This window comes from Ascaphus truei, chromosome 19 (genome assembly GCF_040206685.1).
Source record: "Ascaphus truei isolate aAscTru1 chromosome 19, aAscTru1.hap1, whole genome shotgun sequence".
Taxonomy (NCBI): Eukaryota; Metazoa; Chordata; class Amphibia; order Anura; family Ascaphidae; genus Ascaphus; species Ascaphus truei.
Window position 1 is genome coordinate 21,514,346 of NC_134501.1, and position 10,366 is coordinate 21,524,711.

The window sequence follows — 10,366 nt, forward strand, 5'->3', positions numbered from 1 at the left end:
TCTGGGCCTGGAGCCTTGGAGGGTTTGAGATGTTTGATTACCGCTGTCAACTCCTCTAGCGTGAAATCAGATTGGACTGCTTCGTTCTCCAGCCTGCTCAGCTCTGGTAGGGCTGCTTCCTGTAGGAAAGACTTTAAAAGTTTGGTTGTTTTTGGGTTGTGTGTCACTTTCTCCCCATTATATAGCTGTTCATAATAAAGCCTAAACTCTTCCACTATGCGTTTGGGGTTGGAGGTCATCTCTCCCGATTTGGTTTTTATAGTTTGTATGTTATAACTCGGTTGCCTATTACGAATCCTGTTAGCTAACATAGTGTCTGGCTTGTTGGCTTTCTCAAAGAATTTCCTCTTTGTCCAACTGATATCTCTCTCGGCCTGGGATGTGAGGAGAAGATTAAGCTCAATTCTTATATCTTTCAACTCCTTTAGAATGTCATCTCCACCTGATCGGCTATGTAGTGCAGAGAGATCATGCAACCTCTGATATAGCTGTGTCAATTTCGCTTCTCTTTGTCTTTTACGTCTTGCTGCCAGACCAATCAGAGTTCCTCGGATTGTGGCCTTGTGAGCCTCCCACAGCGTGCCATGGGATTCCACAGTGCCTGTGTTCGTAATAAAAAATTGTCTGATTTCGTCTTTGACTGCCTGCGCCAACTCGGGTATTTTAATAAGGGACTCATTCAGCTTCCAGTTTGCTCCCGGACTAACCTGTCTGATTTGAGTGCATCTTAGCTCAATAGATGCATGATCCGACCATGTAATGTCATGGATGAGAGTGTCGGATATTTGCGGGACCAGTCTGCCCGATACAAAGAAGTGGTCAAGTCTGCTGTAGCTGTCGTGTGGGTGGGAGTAGAATGTGTATGAGCGCTCGCCTGGGTGTTGTTCTCGCCATATGTCCACCATACCTCCCCTTCGTAACCCTTCCAGCAGCTCTTTGGTTCCTGCTTGCCTCCCTTTCTCTTTTCCCGGAGATCTATCAATGCGAGGGTCTACGACCTTGTTAAAGTCTCCCGCTAGTATCACGTTGCCACTTGTGTAATTTTGTAATTTGAGAAAGAACTCTGTAAAAAACTGGGGATTATTTTCACAGGGGGCATATACACAGGCCATCGTTACCCTCGTCTGCTGTAAGGTGCCTACGATAATAAGGTATCTACCTTCTGGGTCACGTTTGATCTTTTCTAACACATATGGGATTCTATTGTGAATCAGGATAGCTACACCCTTCGTTTTTTCTTTAGCTGAGGCCAGATAGAATTTCCTGTATTGTTTGTCTATAAAACTCGGATTCTTATTCCGGCAATAGTGCGTCTCTTGAAGGAATAAAACATCCGAGTTTCTGCGTTTAAATTCCGCGAACGCTTTGCTGCGTTTTTGAGGGGAGTTAAATCCCCTAACATTCTGGGATATGAATGTTAAAGACATTTGTGTGTGTGTGATGAGTCTACGCGTGTGCATAGCTTGCTCCTCCTACCCGGGTCTGGACGTCTTGGCCGGTGACCATAGTCGCTCCACAGGTCTTGTGTTGCCCAGTTTGCCTTTCTGAGGATACCTGAGGGGAGGGGAGGGAAACACATAGGGGAGTGACAGGGAACATATAACCTTGTTTTATACACAAGGGAAACCGCAGTGGTCTGTAAAGACCTGCGGTTTGCTGCCCGGGCGCAACGCTCCAGGTCCAGACGCTCCCACTTCCCTAGGTAGGGCCGTGGGAGATCATCTAGGCCCCAGCAGCCCAGGTCTTTGATTAGAATGCGGCTTAAGGCCACATTCCAACCCCAGAGGCACATGCCAACAGGCACTAGAGAGGACAGACTCCCGCCCCTCTGCCGGCAGCAAATCGCTCTCATTATTTTACCATGCAGCATATAAACATTGAATTAAACCTCAACTATGACTCTTCTTGAGTCTTACAAAACTCTAACTAGTTTCTACCGTCAACCCTCTATTAACTGCAAAGTTTTATTCCTGCAATAAAAAGTCTTTTACTGGATACCCTGCGTCTATATACTAAGCTCAGCCTTTTTCCCTTTTAGGGGAGTGCGCGGACCCCTCTGGAAAGCTCCGACGGTCAGCGCAAGCCGTCCGGCTGCAACTGCTGTCTCTTAGGCTCAGATTTCCGTCGTCTTGAACGTCCTGAGCCAGAGGCGCTGGCCGTGACGTCATTCCGGGCGCCTCCTTCTCGCGAGATGTGAGTCTCCTACGTCGTCTGAGGGTCGTGCGCAGATCGGGCAGTTAGTAGCTGCTGAAGTAGGCGTGGTGCGCGGGCGGAGTCTTCTGGAGCTCCTGGATTTCGCGCTCAAACGTCCGCCGCCATGTGTATTCAGCCCTTCGTCTCCGCTTTCTCCCGCCCAGCTCCTCTTGGCACCTCGTGGGTCCCCGTGAAGCCATCTTGGTAAGTGTTAGGAAAAACAGCATCTTTTGCGGTATTTTCTCTGCTGTTAGTTCTGTCTGGTTCGCCATTAATGATCGATCCGCATGAGGAAGGATGTAGTTTAGCCCTCTATATGTGGGGATTATAGTTCGTAAGGGTAGAGAGCTCCAAACTCGGCAACAAACATAACTCGTGAACAAAACTGTAAACTTCAGTGTATAACTTTAATGTTCATGTTCACCCCGGTCTTGAAGGGCCAGCTTTAGCTTGTTTTTGACCAGATGGTTGTCGCACCTTCTCCCATTCGGTCCTTCTGGTTGTTCGGCCGACCGGCACTTCAGCCTGTGGTAGGGCGTTGGGGAAGCCCAGCTTGGTCAAGAACTCCTGCCCCTCTGCAATATGTTTAAGGACATGCGACCGGCCATTTTGCGTTACAATTAGGGCAAAGGGAAAAGCCCAGCGATAGCGGACATTTTTCTCCCTTAGGAGTCTGGTGACAGGTTGTAGAGCCTGTCGTCTTGCCAAGGTGATTGGAGAAATGTCCTGGAATATTGACAACTCTATTCCCTCAAATTTAATTGTGGGGGTGGCTCTGGTGATTTGACTTATGTCCGCTTTGGTCTTAAAGTGGTGCAGTCTCAGGATCACATCTCTGGGGGGGTTGTTGGGAAGTGGCCTGGCCCGCAATGCCCGGTGACATCTGTCCATTACCAGTTCTGATTCCGTTTTTCCTGGCATTATAGATGTCATCCATCGGTTAAGCAGTAGCTCGGGGTCCAGGATCTCCTCCGGTATCCCCCGTACCCTCAGGTTGTTCCGCCTGTCCCTGTTTTCGCTGTCTTCATTTCGTTCTTCCAGTTCTGCTACTTTTCTCTCCAGTATAGTGACTCTGGAGTCTGTGGCAGTCTGACAGCGGGCGGATTCGTCCATCTTCTCCTCTAGATCATTAGTGCGGGCCCCGATGCCGTGTATATCTTTCCTCAGTGCGTCTATCTCCCCGCGAAAGAAAGTCTTTAAATCAGAGAGGAGTTTAGCTATCTCTTTTTTCAGGGCACCCGTCTGTTTCTCCGTCGTCGCTTCCATCTCCGGACCGGAGTCAGACTCAGACGCCGCCATGCTGTCTGTCTCTTGTTCCTTATGTGCCCCCACAAAGTAGTTGCGAACGTCTTCTTTTTGCTTTGATTTTCGCCTTGTGGCCGCCATGAAGCCTTATGCCTGTTACTTTCGTCTCCTTACTCCAGCTGTTTTTATGGTGTTATGTTGAGATTTATCATGCGCATTCAAATCTTTACTGCCGGCGGGACTCAGAGCGATCGAGTTAAGCTGCCATCTCTGCTCCTGCCGCGCATCAAAATGCCAGTACCTTATTGCTTACTTTACATTTGGTTGATAAAGGTTTTTCACAAGGACAACACGTCATAAGATAGTTATTCTTGATTTCCACACATTTGTTCAGGAGATAATGACGTTTCATGTCATCCACTTCTTTGGAGGCCATGTCTACTCCATTTGCCCATGGACAAAAAGTTGACAGTTTATTGGCAGGGGGTATAGCTCAGTGGTAGAGCATTTGACTGCAGATCAAGAGGTCTCTGGTTCAAATCCAGATGCCCCCTTTCATGTACATGACACTCTCTTTTAATAGGGTTGCAATCTATGTATCTGAAAAATTATCTCAATTTTTAATATCAATTTCTTCAGAGAACAAAACCAATTTCCCTCAGGTAACACACATACAACCTTCCATGCTTTACATTTTTCTACCGTAAATGCAAACTCTACAAACAGCAACCCCAATATTTCCCAATCGAGAGAGGTTGACACATCTCAGCGTGTTATCCCTCCTCCATTGTATGTGTGTTGTGACAATTGAAGTCGTACATGTGGGGGATTGTAAATTTGAAGTAGTTAGAAAAAAATTCTCTATTCAAACATGAGAGTTGCAGTTGAAATGTCAAATGTTCAGAAGTCCTTGAAACACATCCTGTGCTGTCTTTTGTGCCTTCTATGAAAGTTGGAATCTCAGACTTGGAGAAATCAGACACTAGAATTTTTCAATATTGAAGAATGTCTTACACACAGTAGGTTAATGGAAAGAGCGACAACTACTAAAATGCAAGTACCTTATTGCTTACTTTACATTTGGTTGATAAAGGTTTTTCACACCGACAACACGACATAAGATAGTTATTTTTGATTTCCACACATTTGTTCAGGAGATAATGACGTTTCATGTCATCCACTTCTTTGGAGGCCATGTCTACTCCATTTGCCCATGGACAAAAAGTTGACATTTTATTGGCAGGGGGTATAGCTCAGTGGTAGAGCATTTGACTGCAGATCAAGAGGTCTCTGGTTCAAATCCAGATGCCCCCTTTCATGTACATGACACTCTCTTTAAATAGGGTTGCAATCTATGTATCTGAAAAATTATCTCAATTTTTAATATCAATTTCTTCAGAGAGCAAAACCAAATTCCCTCAGCTAACACACATACAACCTTCCATGCTTTACATTTTTCTACCGTAAATGCAAACTCTACAAACAGCAACCCCAATATTTCCCAATCGAGAGAGGTTGACACATCTCAGCGTGTTATCCCTCCTCCATTGTATGTGTGTTGTGACAATTGAAGTCGTACATGTGGGGGATTGTAAATTTGAAGTAGTTAGAAAAAAATTCTCTATTCAAACATGAGAGTTGCAGTTGAAATGTCAAATGTTCAGAAGTCCTTGAAACACATCCTGTGCTGTCTTTTGTGCCTTCTATGAAAGTTGGAATCTCAGACTTGGAGAAATCAGACACTAGAATTTTTCAATATTGAAGAATGTCTTACACACAGTAGGTTAATGGAAAGAGCGACAACTACTAAAATGCAAGTACCTTATTGCTTACTTTACATTTGGTTGATAAAGGTTTTTCACACCGACAACACGACATAAGATAGTTATTTTTGATTTCCACACATTTGTTCAGGAGATAATGACGTTTCATGTCATCCACTTCTTTGGAGGCCATGTCTACTCCATTTGCCCATGGACAAAAAGTTGACATTTTATTGGCAGGGGGTATAGCTCAGTGGTAGAGCATTTGACTGCAGATCAAGAGGTCTCTGGTTCAAATCCAGATGCCCCCTTTCATGTACATGACACTCTCTTTAAATAGGGTTGCAATCTATGTATCTGAAAAATTATCTCAATTTTTAATATCAATTTCTTCAGAGAGCAAAACCAAATTCCCTCAGCTAACACACATACAACCTTCCATGCTTTACATTTTTCTACCGTAAATGCAAACTCTACAAACAGCAACCCCAATATTTCCCAATCGAGAGAGGTTGACACATCTCAGCGTGTTATCCCTCCTCCATTGTATGTGTGTTGTGACAATTGAAGTCGTACATGTGGGGGATTGTAAATTTGAAGTAGTTAGAAAAAAATTCTCTATTCAAACATGAGAGTTGCAGTTGAAATGTCAAATGTTCAGAAGTCCTTGAAACACATCCTGTGCTGTCTTTTGTGCCTTCTATGAAAGTTGGAATCTCAGACTTGGAGAAATCAGACACTAGAATTTTTCAATATTGAAGAATGTCTTACACACAGTAGGTTAATGGAAAGAGCGACAACTACTAAAATGCCAGTACCTTATTGCTTACTTTACATTTGGTTGATAAAGGTTTTTCACACAGACAACACGTCATAAGATAGTTATTCTTGATTTCCACACATTTGTTCAGGAGATAATGTCAAATGTTCAGAAGTCCTTGAAACACATCCTGTGCTGTCTTTTGTGTCTTCTTTGAAAGTTGGAATCTCAGACTTGGAGAAATCAGACACTAGAATTTTTCAATATTGAAGAATGTCTTACACACAGTAGGTTAATGGAAAGAGCGACAACTACTAAAATGCCAGTACCTTATTGCTTACTTTACATTTGGTTGATAAAGGTTTTTCACACAGACAACACGTCATAAGATAGTTATTCTTGATTTCCACACATTTGTTCAGGAGATAATGATGTTTCATGTCATCCACTTCTTCGGAGGCCCTGTCTACTCCATTTGTCATGAACAAAAAGTTGACAGTTTATTGGCAGGGGGTATAGCTCAGTGGTAGAGCATTTGACTGCAGATCAAGATGTCTCTGGTTCAATTCCAGATGCCCCCTTTCATGTACATGACACTCTCTTTTAATAGGCTTGCAATCTATGTATCTGAAAAATTATCTCAATTTTTAATATCAATTTCTTCAGAGAGCAAACCAATTTCCCTCAGCTAACACACATACAACCATCCATGCTTTACATTTTTCTACCGTAAATGCAAACTCTACAAACAGCAACCCCAATATTTCCCAATCGAGAGAGGTTGACACATCTCAGTGTGTTATCCCTCCTCCATTGTATGTGTGTTGTGACAATTGAAGTCGTACATGTGGGGGATTGTAAATTTGAAGTAGTTAGAAAAATTTTCTCTATTCAAACATGAGAGTTGCAGTTGAAATGTCAAATGTTCAGAAGTCCTTGAAACACATCCTGTGCTGTCTTTTGTGCTTCTATGAAAGTTGGAATCTCTGACAATTGAAGTCGTACATGTGGGGGATTGTACATTTTAATAGGGTTGTAATCTATGTTTCTGAAAAACAGAGAGAGGGGATGAATGTATAACTAGCTACAGTATATGTATAGAGAGAGGAGATGTATGTATAACTAGCTACAGTTTATGTATAGAGAGAGAGAGAGGGGATGTATGTATAACAAGCTACAGTATATGTAGAGAGAGGGAGAGAGAGAGTGGATGTATGTATAACTAGCTACAGTATATGTAGAGAGAGGGAGAGAGAGAGGGGATGTATGTATAACTAGCTACAGTATATGTATAGAGAGAGTGGAGAGAGAGAGAGGGGATGTATCTATAACTAGCTACAGTATATGTATAGAGAGACGGGGAGAGGAGATGTATGTATAACTAGCTACAGTATATGTATAGAAAGAGAGAGGGATGTATGTATAACTAGCTACAGTATATGTAGAGAGAGGAGAGAGAGAGAGGGGATGTATGTATAACTAGCTACAGTATATGTATAGAGAGAGGAGATGTATATATAACTAGCTACAGTATATGTATAGAGAGAGAGAGAGAGAGAGGGGATGTATGTATAACTAGCTGCAGTATATGTATAGAGAGAGGGGATGTATGTATAACTAGCTACAGTATATGTATAGAGAGAGAGAGGGGAGAGAGAGAGGGGATGTATGTAGATGTAGCCAGGTCTCCCCAGCACTTCAGCACCCCCCTCACCCTGCTGTCGATCGCGGGGGCCGCCGCGTCCAATGGCGGCTCCGTCCGGCGATGGCAGGGGAGAGGGCGGTCAGGTCCCGACTCGGGGGTTGCCGGGGACGCGTGCGGCCGATTGGCAAGGCCGCACGCGCGTCTCAAGGCTCCCGGCGCTCCCGGAGCCGGGCGGTAAGGGCGCCGCCATTGCCCTTAGTTCGCGCATGCGCAGTAGTCGCGCATGCGCAGGGAGAGCCCCAGAGACAGGGCAAAGTTGCGTGAGAGCAGGGAAAGCCGAGGGGAGGTTGAGGCAGCCCAGGATAGCTTGCGCAGGCGCAGGAGAGGTAGGGAAAAGCCTGCGAAGCCCTAGCCTACCAGGGAAGGCTCTGAGCTGGGACTACAGATCCCAAGAGCCTTTGCGCGCCCACGTGATGCCAGGGAGCCAATAGGGCTTAAGCTGTCCCTGAAAAGTAGATACATTTCGCGCGCTTGCACCACGTTAGGTGTTAGTCAGAGACTGGAGCAGCCCAGGGAAGGAGGTAGGGTACAGGAGTCCAGGACTCACTGTACTAGGCCAGCACCCCAGGGTCTGAGGTAGCTGAGTATCCTCTGAGAGAGGGTTGCCAGGGACTGCTCTAGAGAGAGGGACCCTGTCACTCAGGTTAGTCCGTTGGAGCAGGGGAGCTGTGAGGAAGGAAGGGCGTGGGGAGCGAGTGCAGCTCCTGCGGCCCTATAGGTACCCACACCCCAGGTAGGCCCCAACCCCCCACTAGGGTAGTGGGTAATTGCTGAGGGAGGCCCAAGATAGGGACACTGCCCTTAGTGTTGTTAGAGGGCTGCCTTGTCAGAGTCACGGCGGTCAGTGCTGTGAGGTCTGACAGGCAGGCACCTTGTTGCGCAGCACGTTGGCTGCCAACATCCAGTGGGTCACAGCTTGTTGCTGCAGGCGCTGGGATTAGTGAGGCTTAGGGGACTTGGAGAGTTAGGGGAGTGGGACAGGTCATTAACCCCTGTAGGCCCCTAGGAGTTTCCCCAAAGCCACTACAGGTTGCTGTGCTATAGGGACGGCCTATAGTATAGTGCTTGCCACTTAGATAGATAGGGACACAGCGGCTGCTGCTGTTCCTGCGAAGCGGTCCGGACCCACGTTGGGGTCCGCAGAGACTATTCCAGAGTGGGACCACTCTGGCGGTCCACGCGTGCCTGGAGTTCGGTTGGAGGATCCGAAGGAGTCATCGCCCGACTGACCCTTTGTGAAGAGTTGCTGACCCGAGCACCGGAGTGCTCGGCAGGTATCACACATTCCTAAGTGCACCACCGGGCCCTTAGCTTAATTGTGACTGCGCAGTCACCCATTGACTCTCTGCAAGAGTGCGGGACATTGGGTGGGGTTCTTTGGACACTGGGTGGGATCACCTGGTGTTGGGGAAGCGTCCTGCGAGACGTCACGGTTAGTGTCTCCTCGTGAGAGGGACACAGGTTATTATCAATGTGAGGTGTCATATGCATGTTAGTAAAAGGTTATGGTTAATATACATGCTGTCTATGTAATTATTGTGTTGTCCTGCGAGGAACCACTCCCCTCTGGTGGGAGCCATCGCAGGTGGAGGCGCTGCACCAAATGTAAGTGGTTGTCCATAGTATAATTGCCCCAGGTTCCCCGTGGCGGAAGCTCAGCCCTCCTGTGAGCCAACAGGTTATGCACCACACTGAGTAACAATATATGTTCCTGCACCCACACAGTATAAATCTGCGATTGGGGGGGGGGGGGGGGGGGGGGGGGAAACCCGTTACATATAACTAGCTGCAGTATATGTATAGAGAGGGGAGAGAGAGAGGGGAGAGAGAGAGGGGATGTATGTATAACTAGCTGCAGTATATGTATAGAGAGGGGAGAGAGAGAGGGGATGTATGTATAACTAGCTACAGTATATGTAGAGCGAGGGGGGAGAGAGGGAATGTATGTATAACTAGCTACAGTATATGTATAGAGAGAGAGGGGAGAGAGAGAGGGGATGTATGTATAACTAGCTGCAGTATATGTATAGAGAGAGGGGAGGGAGAGAGGGGATGTATGTATAACTAGCTGCAGTATATGTATAGAGAGAGAGGGGATGTATGTATAACTAGCTGCAGTATATGTATAGAGAGAGAGGGGATGTATGTATAACTAGCTGCAGTATATGTATAGAGAGGGGATGTATGTATAACTAGCTGCAGTATATGTATAGAGAGAGAGGGGATGTATGTATAACTAGCTGCAGTATATGTATAGAGAGAGAGGGGATGTATGTATAACTAGCTGCAGTATATGTATAGAGAGAGAGGGGATGTATGTATAACTAGCTGCAGTATATGTATAGAGAGAGAGGGATGTATGTATAACTAGCTGCAGTATATGTATAGAGAGGGAGAGAGAGAGAGGGATGTATGTATAACTAGCTGCAGTATATGTATAGAGAGGGGAGAGAGGAGATGTATGTATAACTAGCTAAGTATATGTAGAGAGAGGGAGAGAGAGAGGGATGTATGTATAACTAGCTGCAATATATGTATAGAGAGAGAGGGATGTATGTATAACTAGCTGCAGTATATGTATAGAGAGGGGAGAGAGGGGATGTATGTATAACTAGCTGCAGTATATGTATAGAGAGAGAGGGGATGTATGTATAACTAGCTGCAGTATATGTATAGAGAGAGAGGGGATGTATGTATAAC

At 45.8% G+C, this 10,366-nt stretch overlaps 4 non-coding genes across 4 annotated transcripts; all 4 read left to right on the forward strand.

Annotated features, from left to right (window-relative positions):
* The first annotated feature begins 3,920 nt into the window (after nucleotides 1-3,920).
* Nucleotides 3,921-3,992, forward strand: TRNAC-GCA (transfer RNA cysteine (anticodon GCA)). Its single transcript has one exon. It is a non-coding gene; the product is annotated as a tRNA-Cys (tRNA).
* Nucleotides 3,993-4,680: 688 nt separating this feature from the next.
* TRNAC-GCA (transfer RNA cysteine (anticodon GCA)) lies at nucleotides 4,681-4,752 on the forward strand. The gene has a single exon. It is a non-coding gene; the product is annotated as a tRNA-Cys (tRNA).
* A 688-nt stretch (nucleotides 4,753-5,440) lies between these two features.
* Nucleotides 5,441-5,512, forward strand: TRNAC-GCA (transfer RNA cysteine (anticodon GCA)). Its single transcript has one exon. It is a non-coding gene; the product is annotated as a tRNA-Cys (tRNA).
* A 958-nt stretch (nucleotides 5,513-6,470) lies between these two features.
* On the forward strand, nucleotides 6,471-6,542 carry TRNAC-GCA (transfer RNA cysteine (anticodon GCA)). The gene has a single exon. It is a non-coding gene; the product is annotated as a tRNA-Cys (tRNA).
* The last annotated feature ends 3,824 nt before the right edge of the window (nucleotides 6,543-10,366 follow it).